Here is a 24,084-nt window from a genome sequence, read left to right as displayed (position 1 = left end):
GTAATTCCTCCTATTTTGAAATCTGAAAAAAAGTGCTAATGAATGTTCATCTTATAGACCCATATTCCTTTTGACTGTTGATTATAAATTGTTCATGTCAGTCCATGCAGGTAGAATTAAGCAGCTGCTTCCTTCATTAGTTGATGAACAAACAGGCTTCATAAAGGGCAGGAACACTTATGATAACATTAAAAGAATATATCCTTTGATTGACTATACAAACCATAGAGAAATATGACCCTAGTGAGTCTAGATATAAATGATGCTTTTGATTTGGTTAATTGGAATTATCTAATCCTAGCATTAGGAAATTATGGATTCACACATAAGTTTACTTAGTTATTAAAATCACTTTCTGAGAAATCTTTAACTTTTGTTAAAATTGGGTCATGCTTTTCTACTTCTATATCAATTACTAAGGGCACAAAGCAAGGATGCCCTTTATCTCCTTTGTTGTTTGCTTTATTCATAAAACTCTTTGCATAATATATTAGAATGAGTACAAACATCAAAGGTATATTAGTTGGGAATAATCTAGAAACAAAGGTTCAACTCTTTGCTGATGACATTTTGTTAACTCTAAATGAAGCTGTTAATTCATTATCTGCTTTTCTGAAATCGATTGATTACTTTCGGTCTATTTATAGTCTAAAATTCAATGAAAATAAAAGAAAATTGCTCTTAATAAACTCTAATAAAATAGTAGCTAAGGCTATAAATGAGACATTAAATGCTAATTATAATAACATTTTAAACTATAGAAAAAGCCTCATACAAAAATGGAACAAATTATTTTTTACAATGGAGGACAGATCATACATAATAAAAATAATTATTTTTCCAAAACTATTGTATTTATACAGGCATTCTTTATTCACCCCTCTAAACAATATATAATACAGTTTAATAGATTAATTTAAATTTTTTATGGTTTAATAGTAGACCCAGAATAGCTATTCATCATCACTTGAATAACTGGGAAGCAGGAGGCATACCTCTCAACTGTCCAGATTTTCGCAGAATGTCCAGACTTTTGCATCAAATTTTTGGTCTGTTTCTCATAAAAATGTGTTTTTCTGGCAAATCAGTATCAAATTATTGAAGGTTGAAGTCAGAAAATAATGACATACATTTGAGTGTCAGACTTCATACCCTTCCGAAAATTCATACTAATCCAAAACCTGTTATTCTATCAATTTTCTAAGTTTGTAAAAGCAATATTTTAAAAAAGTGTCACTATTTTTGGGCCTTTGTCCCCCATTTTTGATGGCTTTGTCCACATTTCTTGCTCTAAGTGGTTGAGTGGTATGACAGGAGCCATAAATCTTCCTGATAAAGAGGTTTATACATTATCATCTGTTGTAAAGACTTCATCTTCCTGGCTAAACACTTCTTATTCAGCTAGATCTAAACAAATACATGAAAGCATTTGGTTAAAATTAGGTCAGTCAATGTCACTGCAATACACAGAGTTGATATATAATAATCTTCTGAGAATGGTGAGAGAATATACAGTCTTTGGTAAAAAGAAATATATTATTTCTAAATTCATAACGGATACATTACAATTTTACAATACTTATCTAAACAAGAATCCAGATATCAAAGTTTGGATATTTTTGTTATACCCCATTGCCTGCAGCCAAGATTATATGAATACTTTTGATGTGGCCACAATCAAAATTCTTAAAGAAAATGAGATAATCTACTGGTTTCAACTGCTACACACTGGTAAATGTTTGTCAATGGAACAAATTAAAAATAAATTCAATCTGGACAGTAGTATGTGGCTAACAATACAACGTCTAAGGCAAAATGTTATAAATAGATTTGAGTTAATTAGTCCAACTATTAGACAAAACATCCCTAAATTTGTTGTATATTTCATTTACTTAACAAACCATAGTGTCCAAGGAAAAGGTTATTTATCAAAAAATTATAAAATAATGAAAAGCACTAATATATATTATAAAGAACATTTTGGGGATTATTATAAAATAATTAACAAACTCCTGATGATAATGTGAAAAGACTAGTACTTGCTTCTCCTAAATGTACTTCCCTGTCAATTCAATGAAAATTATTTGCCTGGAAATTTCTTCATAGGTCTTTTCTGATACCACATAAATTAGAATTAATATTTAAACAAGATATTGGCTGTTGGAGATGTAAAGCAAAACTGAAGGCAGACTGGCAATACATGTTTTTTGATTGTCAACTACTTAAATAATTTTGGGATAAGGTAAATCATTTTTTGCAAATAGTTTTTAGTGACAAGTTTCAGTTATCTAAATCTTTAATTTGTTTAATTCTCCCATTGCACAATGTGTCTTTAGAGCAAAGTTTTCATTTCTATGGATCCTTGCCACTGCATGCAAGACAAGCACAACAAACTGGAAGAGTGAAACATCTCCAACTTTTAAAGATTTTAGAAGTATTGTGTTATCTGTATCTCAGATGGAATTTTCAACTATAAGGAAAAGAACTGGGAAGATCACTTCTTATTACAATTTCTGGGAAAAAGTGGTGGAAATACTGGAGAAAGATGACTGATACATTATATGATCGCATGTTGTTGTTCTTCTTTCAGCTTTCCCGGTTAGGGGATGCCACAGCAGAACTCCGGTCCACTAATGATTAGCAGTAGATTTTTTATAGGTGTCAAGGTGTCAGCTCGACACCCAACCTTCAACAAAGGCACGCCCATTCTACGCATGTCTTTCGAACGTCACTCGACCGTGGGGAGGACATGCAGACTCCACACAGAAGGCACTCCAGCCGTGAATCGAACAGGAGAACCTCTTGCTGTGAGGCAACAATGCTACCGCTAAACCACCGCGGCTTTGCATACTATACTTTAAAGACTTTTTTATCATATCAGTTTAGGCACCCATGTAAATAGTTTGTTTTGTTGGTTTATTATGTATTTTTATGCTGTTATATGTGTTGTTAATGAATAATGTATGTTTAGTTTGCTATGATACTACAAATCATAGTCTTGTTTTATAAAATTCAATACAAAATTTAAGAAAAAAAGAACTAAAGACTGATGCTGTATCTGATGTTGGCCAGCTACTGAAGCAAACAGAATGACTATTGTCTACAATGTCTGTGACCTTCTTCAAGAAGTTAACTAAACTGTGTAAGGGAGGGTCTTCCTTTTACAAAGTTAACCAGATGTGGATCTAGCATGATAAGGTTTTTGTTACCATAGTTTAGGACATCAGCATTTGTACTCCATGGGTTTGCAAATCAGACTAGAGACGTTTCTGGGTCTGTATGTCCCTGTTGTATAAAATACTGCTACTAATTCTGTGTAGATTTCTGCATTATATACAAACCATAAGGTCAGCTTTAAACACTCAGTCTCCTGTATTACCTAGTTCAGAGGTAAAATGACACATAATTCCTTTATTCTTCCTTTATGGCCTGGCTTCCAGCCCGCCCTATGAAACAAACAATATTTCCATTCAGATTTATTAACATTCAGGCTTTTCAGTAGAGCCACATTTAGGTTCTACGGCAAGGACATGTGTGTGTGTGTGTGTGTGTGTGTGTGTGTGTGTGTGTGTGTGTGTGTACCAGGGTACATGCATCAGGGGATATGGGATAATAACTTCTGTTGCCAGTTTAAGCTTTCTCAGTTACATTTCAAACAAGCTTGAATGCTTACCTACTGTAATTAGTGACACCATTACCACCTTAGATGCTGATAGTCCCATTTTATGAAAATTCACTTACAGACAACATCCATTTTTTGTTTTGAAAAATATAAGTTGAAGTAATTATTAAGTGGATTTTGCTTTCAGGGTGTATAATAATTCTGAATTATGAAAGAAGGTACAGTTTTCAGTTATTAGCCTGAAAGATTTAATATTTGTGAAAGTATTCTGATGTCATAAACCTAGAACTTTTTTGTTTGTTTGAAGGGGGGACAACAAACAGTGTGAATCAGAAGTCTTGCTGTCTTCAGAAAAGCTAATTATGTATTGCTTTGTTAAACAAAACCCGTTTCATTAATTATAAAACTTGATGTAACTGATGAGGAGGTTTTTGAAGAAGAAGCTGCATTTGTGACTTTTAGGTTCATAGGTACATAGGTAGGTACTAGGCTATATGCCCTAGGGCATTTATAAGCCTAGCCAGAGTGTGTCAGCTTTCGCCGCCCCATTGATTAATTAACTGAGCCTCTGTCAAGAAAAGCCAATGAAGTGATCTCAGGGGTGTATTTTCTGTTACTCATCCACTCATCAAGGTTTCTCTTGAAGAGTGTTAGTGAAGGGGCTCTGCCTAATGTAGATAGGAATTTTGTTCCAAAGCATGGGGATTCTCTGTGACAGGAATCTATCCCTCCAGCATGTTCTATTTATTGTTGTGGTAAGGTTTAGCTTACTTAGAGTGAGTGGCTCGCAGTGACTTGGATTTCTTTTGGTGGAGCATGTCCATCAATTCTGAGTTGGACATGGCTTTGTAAGTCAGGCAGAGATCACCTCTGAGTAAGCGATATGCCAGTGAGTACAGCCGAAGTTTTTCCTGCAGTCGGGCTGCATAGGACAAATGTTTGAGGCCAGTAATCCTCTTGGTGAGGTACTTTTGTGGTCTTTCTAGCTGTTGGAAGTGTGTTGTGAGGTACATCCTAAATGGGGCATTGTACTCTCTGATGGGTCTGATGAGTGACAAGCAGAGGGGCACTATAACCTCTTTATTTCTAGATGTGAACCCTTTAGTAATTAGATGGGCTAAATAGAAGGATTTCTTTACTACTTTCACAATATATTTGTCAAAGGAGAGATTACTATCTACCTGGGTCCCCAGATCTCTTATTACCTCTTCTGTATTAAGGGGGCTACCACCTATGTGGTAATTCATGGGTGTTTTGTTTTTCCCAAACAGGATGACTATGCATTTTTTGGCATTTAGCTTGAAACCATGACTTTGACACCAGGTGTCCATCTATTTATGGCCCTTTTGGAGAATGTCCTTGTCAGCTGGAGAGTCAATTATGGCTCTCAGTTTGCAGTCATCAGCTAACTTGGTTAGCCATAGTCCTCCTGTGTTTGCCTGTACTTCTGAGAAGTATATGCCAAACGGTAGGGGTCCCAGGACCGAGCCTTGTGGGACACCACTAGCCTTGTGGGACACCACTTGTGACTGGTTTAGAGTCGGACCTGGAGCCCATTATTCTTACCTTGTGAGTTCTGTCTGTAAGCCAGTTGGCAACCCATCTCATGACGTAGGGGTTTATGTTCAGGCTGGTGAGTTTTTCTATAATTCCCGAGTGGGGAATGGTGTCAAAAGCCTTGGTGAGGTCAAGGTAGGCTGTGTGAACCACCTTCCCCTCATCTATGGCCTTGGTGACTGTCTCGAGGAAGTCAACCAGATTTAGTAGGCATGATCTGCCCTTAACAAAGCCAAACTGGGTTGGGTCAAGTGTTTGGAGGTTCCCAATGTCTTTGTTAATGAGTTCCATGATGATGCGCTCCATAGCCTTGCAGACCAGGCTAATCAGGCTTATGGGGCGATAGTTACCAGGGTCAGTTGTGCCCCTCCTTTGTGGAGCAGAATAACCATTGCTGTGCACCATTCTATGGGCACATAGCCTGTGGAGAGGCTGAGGTTGAACAGTGTGTTTAGGTGGGGGGTTAGTTCGTTCTGTAGTTCATGCAAGATGCAGCCTGGGACACCATCTGGTCCCATTGACACTGTGCTTTTGGCTTTTGAAAGAGCTGCTTTCACTTGTGCATGTGTGATTTCCAGGACACTACACTTTTCTGGGATTGTTCTGGGCCCTTTTGGGGCTGAGAGGAGGATGAAGTTTGCACTGAATCTATCTGCCAGGATGTTGGCAATATCAGTAGGTTCAGTACATTTTGTGCTATTTTGCACTAGCTCAGAGCATATCTGTGAGTTGCCACTTAGATTCTTGACATAGCTAAAGAAGGCTTTGTGGTTATTTTTTGAATCCTTGGCTATTTTTCTTTCGAAGTTAGCCTTGGATGATTTTATGAGGGACCTTAGTTTCTTACTGGTACTGATCAGGGATGTCTTTCCTTCTTGGGATTGGCTTTTTTTCTGAACTAGTTTCCTCCTTCTGTTGTATAGCCTGTTTATGGCAGGGGTCCACCACACTGGTTTCCTTCTCTTAGGGGAGTGAGTCTTGGTTTTGCTAGGGATGGCACAATCCATGCATCCTTGTAGGTGCTCATAGAGTGCATTTGTAAAGGTTCCTGCATCTTGGACATTGTTATCCTTTAGCGTGGGGGCTGTGAAACTTACCACCTCTGTCTTAAGTAAGGTGAAGTTTGCTATAGAAAAGTTTTTCACTGTGGTTTCCTTGGTTGGGGGTGCTAGTGTGGTGTGGACATCCAGAGTGATTAGTTTATGGTCTGATCTAACCAGTGACGGGTTGACCTCCGGTGCGGAACACCTGTTGCCCATGTTGGTGATGACCAGGTCCAATATGTTTTTACCTCTGGTAGGGGAGTTTACCAGCTGATCCAGGGCATTTGTGTTGATAAATTCCAGGAAGCGCTGGACTTAGGAGTTTGTACTTGAGTAGTTTACCCAGTTAACGGTAGGGTAATTGAAATCACCCAATATCAGGGTGTTCGGTAGGACCTTCATGTTTTCCAGTGTCTATAGAAAGGCAGAGTGGTGGTCCTGGGTCATGGAGGGTGATCTGTAGCAGGCCACAATTTGCATTACAGATTTGCCTGATGTTAGTTGTACATGGATGATCTCAGAGGTATCATGCTGTATCACTAACCTGGATGTGTAGGTATCCTTGATGAATATGGCTACACCCCCTCCTTTTGTGTTTCGGTCCATGTTCTATGGCCAAAATGTGTGGTATGAGTTGTAAAATCCACGACCAGTGGATCCAGCCAAATAATCCTTAAAAAACTTTTATTCGATGCCAAACGTAATGTTAAAACATAATAAATCAAGCGCTTTCGCTTGATAATATCAGGCTTTATCAAGATACTTCTTTGAAGGATGTGCTGTGCTTTAAATAGTACAATGAATTTCCAGTTAATAATTAATTCGTTGAATCAGCAATCAATTAATACCTCAAAACAGATTAAATTAACCTTTTTAAAAAAATGAAATAAGTATGTACCTACATTTATTAACCTTAAGATTAAATAGGCAACAATCTTATTTATGTACAACTTTTTCAGAACTGTTGTAATTTTACATAACCTAAATGTGAGCCATATATCCTATAAAGACTCTAAAAAAGTGCGAAAGCGCTTGATTTATTGTGTTTTAACATTACGTTTGGCATCGAATAAAAGTTTTTTAAGGATTATTTGGCTGGATCCACTGGTTGTGGTGTTTTCTTCTTCTTTGATCATTTGGAACTTAATTCGTGTTTTTGTTTGGTAAGAGTTGTAGCCCGGTAGTGCTGGAGTGCTCTGTGGAGTCTTGAATCAGGTTTCAGTTACTACACAGATGTCAACGTTCTCCATACTGAGCAGTGCTTCGAGCGCGTGCATTTTGAGATTTAAACTCCTGGCGATGAGTAGCATAACCCTCATTTTTTTATCTGTGCTGTTTACGGAGGTGGGTTTGACTTTTGACCCTTGCCTAAAAAAGGCACTATGGGGGCAGCAAGAGCCTTGGCCAGTATTTGAAAGCCTAGGGGTGACAGGTGCAAGCCATCTCTTGTGAAGCAACGAGGCTTGTCGAGCATGTCATCCCAGGATGGCAGACACTGGATCCCCTTTGAATGACACCAGAAGCTTAGCCAATTGTTGAAATTGATCATTTTTTCTTTATACTGTGGTATCATTCTTGGTGAAGGCAGGATGCTACTCAGGGTCAGGGTCATACCCGCCTGGGCTACATGATCAGAGAGCTCTTCCATGTCTCTTTTTCATGTAGTCCAGGGAGGTACGTCTCAGGTCATTCACACCAACATGAACAATGACAAAGTCATATTTATACTTGTTCTGGAGTGACTTGAGTGCTTGCGTTATGTGGCAGATTCTGGCTCCCCGACAGGCAGCTAACAGTAACCTTCTCCTTGTCTAGCCTAGTGAGTGGGATGTCAGTGTGCCTGACTATAGAGTCACCTATTGTTATTGTGTTAGCTATGTTATTTTGCCTTAAGGGCTGTGATTGTGCAGCACACTAATTTTGTGTTTTATGTGTTGTTTGGTTTGTAATGGGAGGTGCAGGTTTTTTGGGTGTCTGCTTTGGAAGTCTCTGATGTTTTTGCAGGTTTTTATTTAGAGCCTCCAAGTATGATTTTGTGTATTTATGTGTATTTTTTTCCAGTGCTGGTTAAGTATGTCTTTGTGAGGCTGGAGGTGTGGTGCAGATGTTAACCTTCTCCTCATGACTGCCTGTTCCAGTCTTGGGTGGAGAGAGCTTAGCCTCCAATTTAGCTATATAATTGCATCTCTCGCATATGTTAATGTTTTGGGGTAGGAGGAGAGGGTTGTCTGTGTACATGAGGCAGTTGTAACATTGCCTCAGGATACCCAGGTTCACCAGCTGGACTGGAGAGTATACCTGAAATTGCCCTTTGCTCATGTTTGAATAGAAATTCTGTTGTATAATCTTCATGATTTGTCTGAAGAACCCATTTGTCTGTAGAAATTGGGCCCTCCTGGGATTGTGACCTTATCATAGTGGAGTGGTTTGTGTGTTCTTGTAATCCTTAAAGCCTAGAGATTTATGCTACTGTTAGGGTCATCCTTAGCAAACTGGTTTGAGAGAAACAGTCAGACTAACATTGATCCGCAGTGGTCATCATGAGAGGTCATTAAAAAAATCTGAGAACCTCACTCAGAACATGAATATTATGACCCATCTCTGCAGACAGATTTGGAGGTGGAATTTGCCAGTGAGTACTTGGTGGCCAAATTATCCCATTAACCCAGCCATGTTCAGCATGAAAGCTGAGTAGTGACATAATGTAACCTCACCATCCACACAGTGATGTGTTTAGGCAAAATGCTAAAGAAGTGACAGGAAAGAACAGAATGGTTTAAGATGTTCTAGGCAGTGGCAATGAAAACTGGAGTTTGTAACTTGGAATTTCACTTAACTGCTAGGGAAGAGGCAAGAGTTTGTGCAGGAGGTTGAAAATTAACATATTTATTAGCCAGATCCTTGGTTCTACATTTAGCATTGGTTCTAGAATCAGACATCTTTTTAAATACCAGTGGCTTCCCTCCTAATGTAAAGGTAAACCTTCAGAAGATACACTTCAGTATTGTGGAGATATTAACAAGCCTTTGGCTGGGTATTGTTTAGTTGGAGTTTCTGACAACAAGTAAGAGGATCACCTCAATGCAACTGCAAGATAAAGAAAGGTAAACTCTGTCTATTGTTTGTACGTATGTACCTAACAACTATTCAGCCTTCTTAGAGGCAGTGGGTGTGGTGCTTGAAAGGGTACCACCTACAGATCCTCTAACTATTTTGGGAGACTTTGATAGTTATGTGGGATGTAATGGAGATGCTGATTTGAAGCCCAGTGATAAATTGTAGTCATGAATTACCTCTGCCCATTTGGCAATAATAGTCCTTGTGACCAGATGACCTGCAGCCAGTCTTTAAACAACTGAGTGATTAACTTGATACAGCACACAGTCAGTAATCTCCTATCTACACACCTTTCCATTCAATTTTTGGGTGAGTTTGAGGCAGAAACACCCAGCATTTTGAGGGGCTGGGAGGAACACCACAGAGACACAGGGAGAACATGCAGACTCCACACAGATCTTGGCTGGAGGTAAGGATCAATCCCTGTATCTTTGCTTGAAAGGCAAAGACCTTAACAATTATGCCAACTGTATAAGCATGGAATGTCCTTAACAAACACCATTTTTGCACATAAGTTCATATGTTTATAAGAATATTCAATCTTCAAATAACACAGACTTCCTCAAATTCTTTAAAAATTTGATAGTTCAATTCTGTGTGTTAAATTAATTTTTAAACTGTGCAATACTGACTGATCTTCATATGCCCACCAGAATGTGATTCCATAATCTTACCAGTGCTTGGGTCTGAAATATATCCTATTTCTGGTTCTGTTTCCAAGCTAAAATCAAGTCTAGAGGGAAATGGTCCCTAAGGGTCTGGAAGGACATATTGTTTACCCTTTAGGAATATGTATAATAAACTAGACAGATTTAATCTCACTGATCTTTCCTGATATGAGTAGTATGCCAAACAACAAATTTGCCTTGTAAATCTCCTTTACTCCAGTTTTAATATTCTTATGTCATACTTTCTATATGCACAAAAAACTGAGGTATATTTTAAAACTACCATTACTAAAAATATGTACAGATTTCATAACAACTTGGGTTTTTAGTCACCACTGGCCTGTATAACAAGCATACCACTCCCAATGCTTTGCTTCCTAGAAGATGCACCGTGCTACTGTTTTGCAATTCTGAGGACTTTGTTTATAAGGGCACTTTTTTATATTAAATTTGATAATAATGTCTATGACCTGCTTATTTACTAATACAAAGTAACTGTTGCGGCTGTCATAATCATCAGGTAGGGGAATTAATGTCCCCAGCATAAAGTAATCTGCACACTTTGACACCTAAACTTTTTTAAACTTTGGAAAGGAGAAAAAGAGGACACACACACACATATACTATCTATGTGTGCTTTTTGGACTTGGAGAAGGTATATGACCATGGACCCTAGACTATCCCAAGTGGAACCCCAGTTGTATATTCCATGGCAATGAACTGTCCAGAACAATTACTCATTGTGGCCTTACTTCCAGCCATATTGTAATCCTTTTAACAGTAAATGGATTCATATTACAGGCAGTCAAACAATTAATGATGCTGTGACAGCCCCTCTTTACCACGAGGAGCCTCAATCCTCATCACTGACAGTGGTGAGAGATGGTCACTAAAACAGGAATAGATTTACACAATATGTCTGATGCAGCTGTCTGCAACAGGCACAGTTTCCCCAAAGAGCACACAGGGAACATGCTCCAGACCTGGGACTGGACCATCTGTCTCTCCAGACCCCAAACAAGATTCACTTTGGAGCACTGTGTCCCATTTCCAAATAGCTGACACAACCACACCTGGGTAATTGAGTTTCACACACACATATACACACTCCTGGGAAAGGTTGGCACAGATTTACTAGCTGCACCCCTTTTGCCCAGACTATAAGATAACTCCGCTGCCACTAGCCAACTACTTCAAGGCTCTTACGAGGGTATCCAATTATACTGAGTGCAATCAACACAAATATAAATCGTAGAGTGTAATCAAAGCAGCAAGGCTTTTCAGAGTGTCCACGGCATCACTGAAATAAGCACAAGTACTCTCAACATGTTAAAAGAATTCTCTAAAAAGACCAGCCACAATGAAAGCTATAAAAATATTTAATAACAATAAAATAGAAAACATGAGAATACCAAATATTTAAGTACAATAAACACCAGAGTTTCATTCACAGGAGAAATAAAAATAACACAGTTGGACAGATTCACAGAGATGAAGAAAAACACTACTTGACTAGTCTCAACTGACATTCCTGACTGTCTAGAGAATAACTGTTCCCTAGCTAACTTAATTAATATAGAAAGGCAAGATGAGATGCTGAGTTAATTACTTCCACAAGGCAAGGTGATGATCTTCAAACTAACAGCTAACTCAAATGAACTGAACAACTGAACTGTGTTAACTGACACAGATCTTTTATATCAGGGTCCAAAGAAAACAGAACAAAACAAACTGCTGTGAAGAGTTCCATCCTCTCAGTGCTGGTTATAGAATGACATCACATTTTGCTCACATGACTCAAGTACAGTACACACTCAGAACTTTGCTAGGATCTGTTGCAGTACTTGGAAATTATAGAACAATCTCCAAAATGTCTACTCTTCTCTTCCAGAATTCTCTGTTTAAACATACACATTTAATCAGTTATAATAATACTGCTGATACATTTTTAACACAAGTATCTGTGTAAATCAGTGTGATAGTCAAATGATACAAAATTATTTACAAAACTCCAGCTAGCCATGATGGTATAAGCCACACATGCACTGCCCCATTCTCCCAGGCACAGATGGCAATATCTCACATTGTCACAGATGCCACTTTGTGATAGTATGTCAAAATCGTTAGGCAGATCCAAATAAATTGCAATAACACATAGTCTACAGTTCGATGTCATAATAAGAGTGTCATGGAAGCCAGTTTGATTACTTAAAGATGATCTGACTGGTAGAAATCCATGCAGAAAAATATATAAAAGTCTCTGATATATCTTGTCTTGCTTTATGATTTTTATCAAGACAAATTCAAAATATTTCTCTGATATGCCGGTTGGACTTATAAGACTTCTGTGAGAGATATCTAGAACCAGGTTAACATTTAGGTATCACAATTGCTCTTTTTCCGTTCAGGTGACACATAACATTTCCTAAGCAGTGAAATAAAAATTTTATCAAAGGAAATTGAAGAAACTTTGTATCCCTATATATGAGATATCTTAACATCTCATCAAGCCCTAAACTGGAAGATTTTTTTCAGTCTCATAAGAGCCTTATTAACTAGTTATCTTGTAATAGGATCTCATGAGACAAGGTCCTGACTGATGTGTACACAACCACCTGTGAATTGTAAATAAATAGTAAAAAAGTAAAGTGTTCATTAGAATATTTTGCTGTCTCTATAGAGTCCTTTAAGATATTAACATTCTAATTTAAAGGACCAATAGTGTTAATTATCTGTATCCTGGAGTCTGCATGTTGAAAAATGACAACCTGTTATCAGGTAACACAGGTAATCTTTGCTCATACTTTGACATGAACTGCAAAATAGTATATTTAATCTTCCTTGTTATTCAGTTTAGTTTTTGTTATTCTCAGTAGTAGAAACATTTTAAGCACTTTGTATATTTTTTTCTTATTAATTAGTTGTGTGCTTCTTTTGTATAACCAAAAAAGGAAAGAACGCATAGTATCAGTGAACCTTGAGCCAAAGGTCAATGTTTGACTTTGTAGTCAAGTCATCATACCTGATACCACATACTCTGGACACTCAGGTCAGGAGAGATGTTCAGATGTCAACTGATCACTACATGGTAATTATTGAAGTCTGATAACTGAAGTGATGTCTACAGAGATCAGGGAATTTTAAGCATGTAGCAACAGTGTTTTGGTTATGTCTGTCTGATGCTTCTGTTTGGGATGAATTCAATTCCCATCTCCCAAAGAGTTGCTCTCATGCAGCTAAGGAGGTCAAGGGTGCGGAGTCTGAATCTACCCTGCTTAAGACCTCAGTTATTGAGAGGGTGGCAAGGAGTCATGCCTAAAAATTGGTCAGTGTTTCTCCAGGCCATAATTCTATGGTTCACTGTTGGATATTAGCAGTGCAGGACACAATTGGGTTAAAGAAACTGGCCTTCCATAAAACATTAACAGACAGATATCCAGATTTGACTTACAAAAGCTAAGGAACCAGGAAGACAGCAGATATTGCAGATGACAAAGTGAAGGACTAGGTCTAGGAGGAGTGTGGTAAGGCCATGGAAAGTGACTTTCAGGCCCAAGTGAGGAAGGAGTTTAGCGAAACCATAGAAAATGAGTTTAAGGCAGTTTTAAAGACCATCCAGCAACTCAAGAGAGGGAGGTAAGTTACTGTCCAGGTTGTTTTCACCAAAGGGAGGAGAAACTCTGGCCTCAGATGGGGATATTATTGAAAGACAGCATAAACTCTTTGACAAACTTCTAAATCCAGTAAATATGTGGTCTCTTCTGAGGAGGCAATACTAGAAGTATTTGGTGGAACAGTTCTATTTTAGCTGAGGCGGTCACTATGATAATTAACAATTCCACTGTGGCTAGGCAGCAAATGGGAATGAGGTACTTCAGGAAGTGCTGATGGTGCTGGACATTACTGGTTTTCCGCTGGACATTACTGGTGTCCCATTGCTAAATAACCTTTTCAATATTTGTAGAAGACAGTAATGATGCCATTAGACTAGCAAATTGGGCGTGTAGTCCCTAGTTTCAAAAAGGGTACAGAAGGGTGTGTTCCATTTATAGAGGGATCAAACTCCTCAGTAGCCATGGAAAAGTATATGTTATGATGATAGAAAACAGACCTTATCCAACAGTTTAGTCTCAGATTCAGGATGATAGGTGTGGATTATGGCAAGGTTAAGGGATAGTGGGTCAACGTTTTGTTCTTACACAGATGTCAGAGGAGTCATTGGAGTTTTCTGATACTATCTAGGTGCATGTTTCTGGACATGACGAAGGAATATGGCCATGTACCCCTACAATGTTTTACAGGAAGTGCTATTAGAGTATGGGGTCTCAAGGCTGCTACTGCTTGTCATTTGGTCCTTGTATTTGAGGGAGCAAGAGATGCAGCTCCATTCTGTTCATCATGGGTCTAGGAGTTCATGAAGAGTGTGTCTTGCCTCCCCTGATGCAACTAAGGTTGAGGGTATCCAGTACAGGGATGTGAGGGTAATATATTTGTTATTCAAAAATTATGTTGTCCTATGACCTCAAGTGACAGTGGTATTTATTGTGAATTTGTGTAAATTATTGCTAATTGTGAATAGGATGAAAATCAGTACCTCTTACTCAGATGTCTTTTTTTTTTGTCCTGTAAAAGAGTGAATTGCTTCAGCAAGTGAGGGAACACCACTAACGTAGTTGGAGGAGTTAAGAATTCTGAGGACTTGTTTATGAGTGAAGGCAGAAAGGATTTACAGATTAACCAGCAGATGGGTGCTGCAATGGCAGTACTGCAGATGCTCTGCCTGTCTGTTCTGGTAAAGTAAGAGGAGAGTCATAGAGCAATGCTTTTAATTTACTGGTCAGTGTATGCCCCCATCTTCAACAATGCTCATAAGCTTTGGGTACTGTCTGTGAAAATGAGTCCACAGATATGAGCAGCAGAATGAGATGCCTTCCCAGTAGGACTGTAGTTAGATTATTCCCGGACTGGTTCCTCCCTCAACCCAAAGGTGGGGTCTGAGGATTAAAAATAAAAGGTCTTCAAAGGTCTTCCAAGAAACTCCATGCTCAGCTGCAACTGGTACTAAGTTCACAGCTTCATTTATTAACTGGATGAGCTCCTAACTCCAGATATGATCAATGCTGGATAACTATTAATTTAGAAGGCCAAAATAGTACTTGCAGCTTCTTAGATGAATGCTGATACGGCACTCGTGCCCCACTGAACAATCATGCTTCCTAACATCATGCACCCAGAGCAGCCCTCCTTCTCCCCGCCCTAGTCATGGCTCTGCTTCACAGGTTATTTGAGGTCACACTTGATGACAGAGAGAGAGAGAAAGAGAGGCACTCTACAATCTGGGAAGATCTCAGAATACAGCAAAAGGTCCTCCTTATTAAAAATATCATTTGATGTAGTTTGGGTAGCTTGTGAGGAATGACCCACTGGAAGGATGCCCTGGGGCAAACTCTGGACATATATATTTCTCATTTTACCTGGGAGCACCTGTGAATTACACAGAATAAAATGGACTCTGCTGCAGTGAACAGGGGAGTCTGGTCTACACTGCTTAGCTTCCTACCACCAATAACCCACAAGGCCAAACAGTTTGTTAATGGATGCAGGAATTGATGAACAAATGGATGAATGGTGATATGGGCAGATGGATGAGGTGCTGAGACTGAGAAAAGGGCAAGAAGAAGGTAGCAGTCATGTTAAAGGTCATTAATTATCTCTTTGTTTCACTATGGAATTTGGGTTACTGCTGGACTGATTTACTTTGAACTGCTTTTGTTGTCAAAAATTCTGAGAATTCCTATAGAATGCATTAAAAGTCTAATTCCTTTGATACTGAGATACAGCCAAAGCTCTTACATTCTAAGTATAGAGTACTCAGTTTGCAAACAGGCAGTGTTTTATATAATAAGGAAGAAATACATGTTACTGGAATGTGTGATCTGATCTAAAATGCTAAATTCCATGAAAATCTTGAATTTTTTTCATGTACTCAAGGCAGTCTAAATTTGGAAGTTATTGGCATTTGTCTCAGAAGACACCATGGCCTGGATTTATAAGTGCCTGCACATCATACTAAGAGCATTTGCGTGATGAGCAATTCATTAAACAGCTCTACATGTCAGACATGGCTGTAAAGCAAGGTTACACTGTAGAATATACTAATGACGACATAAGTAGGTGAATTACATGCTAATGAAGCAAATAAACATCATGGAACAATTCAGGAACATATAAAACCTACACCTATGTGCCACACTCCCATTAGTTCTCACTTCCAATACTCTTTGGAGTACAGCTACAAGGACACTTAGGAAAAATGGTGGGGCTGCAGACCACGATGCTTTGCCAGAGTTGGTCTGCACCTGTCACCCTTGGGATTCCGGATACTGGCTAAGGCTCTTGCCACCCCTATAGTGCCTTTTTTAGGCAAGGTTCAAATGACAAATTCACCACCGTAACAGGTACAAGTAAGCAAAATCTGAGGGTAATGCTACTCAATGCTAGAAGTCTAAACCTCAAAATGCACTCACTTGAGGCACTCCTTAAAATGCAGAACATCGACATCTGTGCAGTGACAGAGACCTGGTTCAAAGCTCCAGAGAGCACCCCTGCATTACCAGGCTATAATTCATACCACACGTTTCGGCCACCTAACTTGGACCGAAGCACTAAAGGTGGAGGTGTGTCCATATTCATTAAGGATATCCACACCTCCAGGCTAGTTGCACAGCATAATGCATCCAAGATTATCTGAGTGCTACTAACTCTGGGCAAGACGGCAATCCAAATTTTAGCTTGCTACATACCCCCCACCATGCCCCAGGATTCCCACTCCTCATTTCTAGATACATTGGAAAATATTAGGGTACAACCCAACACCCTAATAATGGGTGATTCCAACTACCCCACCATTAACTGGGAAAACTACTCATGTACCAACACTTTTGCTTAACGTTTTCCGGAATTCATAAATTCCAATGCCTTGGATCAACTTATTCACACCCCCACCAGGGGCAGCAATATCCTACATCTGGTCATTACCAACATGGGCGACCGGTGTTCCACACCAGAGTTCAATTCCTTGTTGGTCAGATCTGACCACAAGCTAATCACTGTAGACATCCACATCCCGCCACCACCCCCCATTAGGGAAACCACTGTAAAAAACTTCTCCAAAGCCAACTTCACACTTCCTAAGACAGAAGTGGCAAACTTCATGACACCCATGCAGACGGACAATAAAGGTATGACTGCTGAATCCTACACAAATGCACTTTATAAGCCCTTACAAGAGTGCATGGATCGTGCTATCCCTAACAGAGCCAAGATGCCATCCTCCAAAAAAAGGAATCCAATCTGGTGGTCCTCTGCCATAAACAAACCCTACAACAGGAGAAAGAAACTGTTGCAAAAAAGAGTAAAATCCCATGACTGGAGGAACTCCCTGGTCAGCCTCTGTAAGAAGCTGAGATCCATCATAAAATCCTCCAAAGCTAGTTACGAAGATAAAATTGCCACTGATTCTAAAGACAACCACAAAGCATTCTATAGCTATGTCAAGAATCTCAAAGGCAAAAATCAGATCTGCTCTGAGTTACAGCACAATGGCACTAAATATACAGAACCAACTGATATTGCCAACTTCCTGGCAGATAGGTTCAGTGCTAACTTTACCCCCTCCCTCTCACCCCCTAGAGGGCCCATCTCTATACTGGAAGTATGCAAAGTTCCTGTAATCATGGCTGCACAGGTAAAAAACATACTCTCCAAAGCCAAGAACACAGCATCCATGGGACCTGACAATATCCCAGGCTGTATTCTACATGAACTACAGAATGAACTGGCACCCCACCTAAGTACCATGTTCAATCATAGCCTCACCTCAGGCTTTGTGCCCACCGAATGGTGCACCACAACGGTTATCCCACTCCACAAAAGGGGAGCCACAATGGACCCCGGGAACTACTGCCCCATTAGCCTGATGAGACTGGTCTGCAAGGCCATGGAACATATCATCATGGAACTCATAAACAAAGATATTGGTAATCTCCAAACTCTGGATCCCACCCAGTTTGGGTTTGTGAAAGGAAGATCATGTCTCCTAAACCTGATGGACTTCTTTGAAGCAGTCATCAAAGCCATAGATGAGGGTAAGGTAGTTCACACAGCCTATCTAGATCTCGCCAAGGCTTTCAACACCATTCCCCACTCTGGAATTATAGATAAACTCACTAAACAAGGTATAAATCCCTATGTCACAAGATGGGTTGCCAACTGGCTCATGGACAGAACCCACACTGCGAAAGTAGCAGACTTCAAATCCGACTTCAAACCAGTGACAAGTGGAGTACCACAGGGTTCAGTCCTGGGTCCTCTCCTGTTTGGTATCTACTTCTCTGAAGTACAGGCTATCATAGAAGGTCTTTGGCTAATGAAGTTTGCAGATGACTGCAAACTAGGAGCTATAATCGAAACTCCTAAAAATGTGGACATCCTACAAAAGGGCCTCACTGAGACAGATGCCTGGTGTCAAAGCCATGGCCTGAAGCTCAATGCTAAAAAGTGCATTGTCACCCCCTTTGGTAAAAACTCTGTACCCATGAACTACCACATAGGTGGTAGTCTACTTAACACCAAAAGTGTGATAAGAGACCTTGGGACACAGGTGGACAGTAGTCTCTCCTTTGATAATCACATTGCCACAGTGGCCAGGAATTCCTTCTACATGGCACACCTCATCACAAAAGGTTTCTCATCCAGAAAAAAAGAGGTCATTGTTCCCGTCTACTCATCACTCATTAGACCCATTATTGAGTATAACACCCCTTTTAGTATGTACCTCACAAGACATCTACAACAACTGGAATGGCCACAGAAATACCTCACAAAGAGGATTACTGGCCTCAAACAGATGCCCTATGCAGACCATCTCAAAAAACACCAGCTTTACTCCGTCGCATATTACCTACTCAGAGGGGATCTCTGTCTAACATACAAAGCTATGTCAAACCCAGAACTGTTGGACATGCTCCACTTAAAGAAATCCCAATCCCTCCGAGCTACATGCTGTAGGGACCTAAACCTTGTCACCACAATAAACAGAACATGCTGGAGGGATAGATTCCTGTCCCAGAGTCTTCCCATACTCTGGAACAGACTACCTATCTATGTCAAACAGAGCTCCTCATTAGCACTCTTCAAGAATAATCTTGATGATTGGATGGGAAATAGGAAATTCACCCCGAGGATCACTTCTGTGGCTCTGCTCAGACAGGGGCACAGGAAAATAATTTTCTTGGGTGGCGAAAGCCAGGGTACCTTTTTGGCTAGGCTTATATAGGCCCTAGGGCCAATAGTCTAGTACCTACCTATGAACCTATGAACCTTTGGTCTCATTAATCTCTATAAGCAACAGGCATTTATACATGGTACTGGACTCTCTCTGCTGTTGCCAGACCTCACCACAGAAGGTATCCAGCAATTAGACCATATTTGACCTATCATGGAGTGCATGACATAGAAATTATAGAGTCCTACAGGGTGGACTGGGAGACCTCAGAGCAGATAGCCAGCATCTGCCACCCTCATTTGAGGCCCTGTGGAAACCATGGAGAACCCATCCCAGTGGAAATTAAGATATGTGTAGCATTACATTTACTATCTACAAGTACTTTTCAAAGACCCACAGAGGACATATTGGGGTGTCAAAGGCCTCAGCCTCATGAATATTACACAAATTTCTCAATGCAATACTGCAACATGTAAGGAAGAATATCTGGTTTCCATATACTACAGTGGAGAGAGCTACCACCATGCAACATTTCTATGCTGTAGCCCATTTCCTTGAGGTTTTGGGGGCCATAGACTGCACACAAATAGAAATAAAGGCCGACCTGGTGAACAGGGAAGGAGGTACATTAACAGAAAGTCCTGTCGCTCTATCAACTGTCAGGTGGTCATCTATAATGTCTGTGCAGGTAACCCTGACAATTTCCATAACTCACACATATACCACACCTGTGAACTTTACCTAAGGTTCTCTAGCAGTGATGTTCCTTAAGGACATAGGTTCATAGGTTGGTACTGGGCTATCTGCCCGAAGGCATATATTAGCCCAGCCACATTGTGCGGTATTCACCGCCCCTTTAGTAGTTCCCTAGCCCCTTGTACTAGCAGCTAGTACCCTTGGCCCCTATCTAGTAGTGCTGTTGGTGTGATCCCCGGTGTGAACTTTCTGTTACCCATCCACTCATCAAGGTTCCTCTTGAAGAGTGATAGTGAGGGCCTCTGTCTTATGTAGATTGGGACCCTGTTCCACAGTAAGGGAAGTCTCTGCAAAGGGAATCTATCCCTCCAGCATGTTCTATTCATTGTTGTGTTGAGGTTTATATCCCTAGAGCATGTAGCTCAAGTAGATTTGGTTTTGCTAAGATGGAGCATGTTCAACAATTCTGGGTTGGACATGGCTCTGTACGTTAGACAGAGATCTCCTCTGAGAAAGCGGTATGCAACAGAGAACAGTCTTAGCTTTTTCAATCGTGCTGCATAGGGCAACTTGTTTGAGGCCTGTAATCCTCTTGGTTAGGTGCCTCTGTGGTCTCTCCAGCTGCTGGAGATGTGTAGCCAGGTACATTCCAATTGATGCATTGTACTCAATAATGGGTCTGATGAGGGAAGAGTAGAGGGGCACCATTACATCCTTAGATCTTGATGCGAACCCTTTCGTGATCAGATGGGTCACATAGAAGGATTTTCTAACCACTTTGGCAACATGGCTATCAAAGGAAAGCTGACTATCTACTTGGATCCTTAGATTCCTTATTTCTTCTTCAGATTTCAGGGGATTACCTCCTATGTTGTAGTTTGCGTGTACTCTGTTTTTTCCAAAGGGGATTACTACACATTTTTTTGCATTTAGCTTGAGACCATGACTTTGACATCATGCATCAGTCTCATTTAGGCCCTTCTGTAGGATCTCCATGTCAGCCGGAGACTCTATTATAGCACCCAGTTTGCAGTTGTCCACAAATTTAGTCAGCCACAGCCCTTCTGTGCTTGCCTGTACTTCTGAGAAGTATATGCCAAACAGGAGGGGCCCCAGGACAGAGCCCTGAGGCACACCACTCGTTACTGGTCTGGATTCGGACATAGATCCCGCTACTCTTACTTTATGGGATCTGTCTGAGAGCCAGTTTGCGATCCATCTTGTGACGTAAGGGTTTATGCCCTGGCTGGTGAGCTTATCAATAATACCTGAATGGGGAATGGTGTCAAATGCTTTAGCAAGGTCAAGATAAGCTGTGTGTACCTCCTTTCCCTTATCTATAGCCTGAGTAACTGTCTCAAAGAAATCCACATTGGGTCAAATATGTAGGTTATGCACTGGAACCTTGGCTCATGACACCCATGACAAACCTGCACAACTCCAGTGAGCAAGGTTACAATAATGAGCATGCTCAAACTTGAAATATTATTTTTGGCTTGTTCAAGTCACATTTCTGATGTGTAGTTACATCTGGCAGTGCCCTGTAGAATGACCTAGCCACCTCTGCAAAAATACTGACAGTCTATGCCATGTTACACAATGTTATTGTTAGGAAACAGTTGCAGCAAGGAGGACAAGGCCAAGGACTGCAGTTCCCAGCACCACAAGCAGAACCAGCAGGGTCAGCAGACACAGAAGAGGAGTCATAAGAAGAACCAGCAGCTGGGTATGATCCTGGCAGACGGAGGTGTGCACAATGTGCTATGGCCCTGGTTAAGAATTACAGAATAATGCACACACTCACTAGCTAAGTGAAAAGTTAAGAAGCTAAGCATATATACATATATATATATATATATGTGTGTGTGTGTGTGTGTGTGTGTGTGTGTGTGTGTGTGTGTGTGTGTGTGTGTGTGTGTGTGTGTGTGTGTGTGTGTGTGTGTGTGTGTTTGTGTGTGTGTGTGTTCATTCAATCCCAGTCTAAATAATGCAGTAATCCAATGTTTCTCTTCACTAGAAAGAATATATGACCAGCCCATATAATTATTCTGATGTCAATACCTGTAAATATGAAGAGAGCACCAGGGTGTTTAAGCATGTGTTTATATAGCACATTGATGTCTTTTTAACACCTGATACCAGGTACTCAGCTATGCATAGCTTGAGCATCTGAAAGGTTTTCTCCATGGAAAAGAACAAAGAAGTAAAAGTTATTTGAATGCATGTCTTAGATTCCTTTTGTGTCCATCCCTAGTATTGTGTTTGTATTTTACCTTTCTTTATGTGAAAACACATTTTGGTAACATTTGTGTCCGTTCATTATCACTCTTCAGTATGTTCTAATGCCTAGAAATGAACTCACACAACTCTTCATTGTTGCCCCTTTATGTTGTTAGTAGTGCCAGCTCAGATTTATTGTTACAAACACATTCGCTGTAGCATAAAAGTTGTATTTGTGCATATCAGAAAGGCAAAATGCTAGATCAACTCTTGGTGGACACAAAATGAATCTAAAAAATGCATTCAAACTGTGTTGACTGGTTCAATACCTGTAGTAGTACAGCCTGCTGAACCTGCTGTTTCTGTAAATGAATCATAATAATAAATACTTTACATAGTCACCTAGTTATGTAAACTTGGGATCTAGATGATTGTCACTGTTGATGTGACGGCCGACCCCATGTGCACAATGGGAAAAAAGAGGGGTTTGGATGGATGAATGCATATATATGGTAATACTGCTAAGGTGTTTTCTATATGCCAGCTTATTACATGCAGACGTGATTGGATCATTTTTGAATAAATATGCATTGGTTATTTTATGAGCTGCAATTTTACTAATGATCTAGAAGGCATTAGTGATATGCATTATTGATGACTGTACATTGCACTGTGCTTATTCACTAGAATGTATATGTATAGTTGTTTTTTTTTCTTGTAAGTAGTATGAACTACTCTGTCACTGCTTTCATTTCTGTTTTTCTTTGTTTGTGAAATGTTTTGTATTTTACCCAGGCTGTGCCTGAAATTGGTCAATACTGATCAGGTCACTATTCCAGTAAACAAATAAATTTGTATTAAGTGAAAATGTAGAGCATTTTTTAAAGTAAGAAGGATTTTCCACAAGAAGTTCAGGGTATTGCTTGTTATGCCACTGACCTAAAGGACAGTATATGTCAGCGGTTGTTACCAGATTCCATGCCACCTCCACCTAAGTAAAGCTCACTGTCCCCTCCCACCTAACTCAGTAAATTACTGGAAAACTTAAGTGTTATGCTGGTAATTAAAAGGAAGAGCCTTACCCTGGTCCATGGAGTACCGTAATGAAGTATGACTAGCCTAAACAACCCATATAAATTTAGCAGCATGAGTGTCTGAGGGGCCAGTTGATGGAGGATGAGCTCAAATGAGCAAATGCCAACTTGGCCATCGTTAGTGGGGAGTGATGCTGGGCCAGTAGCATTAGTGACAACTAGCCATGCCTGAGTATATTTCCCATCTGTAGTGGCCATGTTGGCTCATGCTAGACTATACAGAGACTCTCCTGTTGAGAGAAAGGTAGGGGCATGAAAGAACATGCACATCCTCTACCCTACCCAGACAGTCATTGTGAGTCCATGGGCATCCTGAAAAACATTGCGTGGAGGGACCGCTAGCTAGTCTACTCCCTATTACTCGACTCTCAATGTTGGGGGAATGGATGAGCTGAAATGTTTCCCTAACAGGTATGAATGGACTGGAGGGCTCTCACCTATACCCAGGTTGCAGGATTGCTACTCCTGTGGAACTAATTGGATAAGAACCATCATGCAAGATCTGTCATAGGTGGGGAGAAATAAAAACAAGGCACTTATATTAATGTGCAACAGTTTAAATGATATTATACAGGAAAACCTCACTAGTATTAAAATAAACATTCACACTGACAACAGAGCAATCATAGTGTCAGTTGTAAATCCAGCATTACCCACAGGAGTAAGTCTACTGCACACCAGCTGCCAAGCAAACTGTAACCAGTGCTCAAGAAACACTGTCATTGAAACCCCAGTTTCATCCAGAAGTAGCCTTGCAATGTTGCTGCTCCAGTGGATGGGA

The sequence above is a fragment of the Protopterus annectens genome, chromosome 8.part0 (genome assembly GCF_019279795.1).
Source record: "Protopterus annectens isolate FY-2018-M chromosome 8.part0, PAN1.0, whole genome shotgun sequence".
Lineage (NCBI taxonomy): Eukaryota > Metazoa > Chordata > Ceratodontiformes > Protopteridae > Protopterus > Protopterus annectens.
This window is presented reverse-complemented; position numbering follows the sequence as displayed.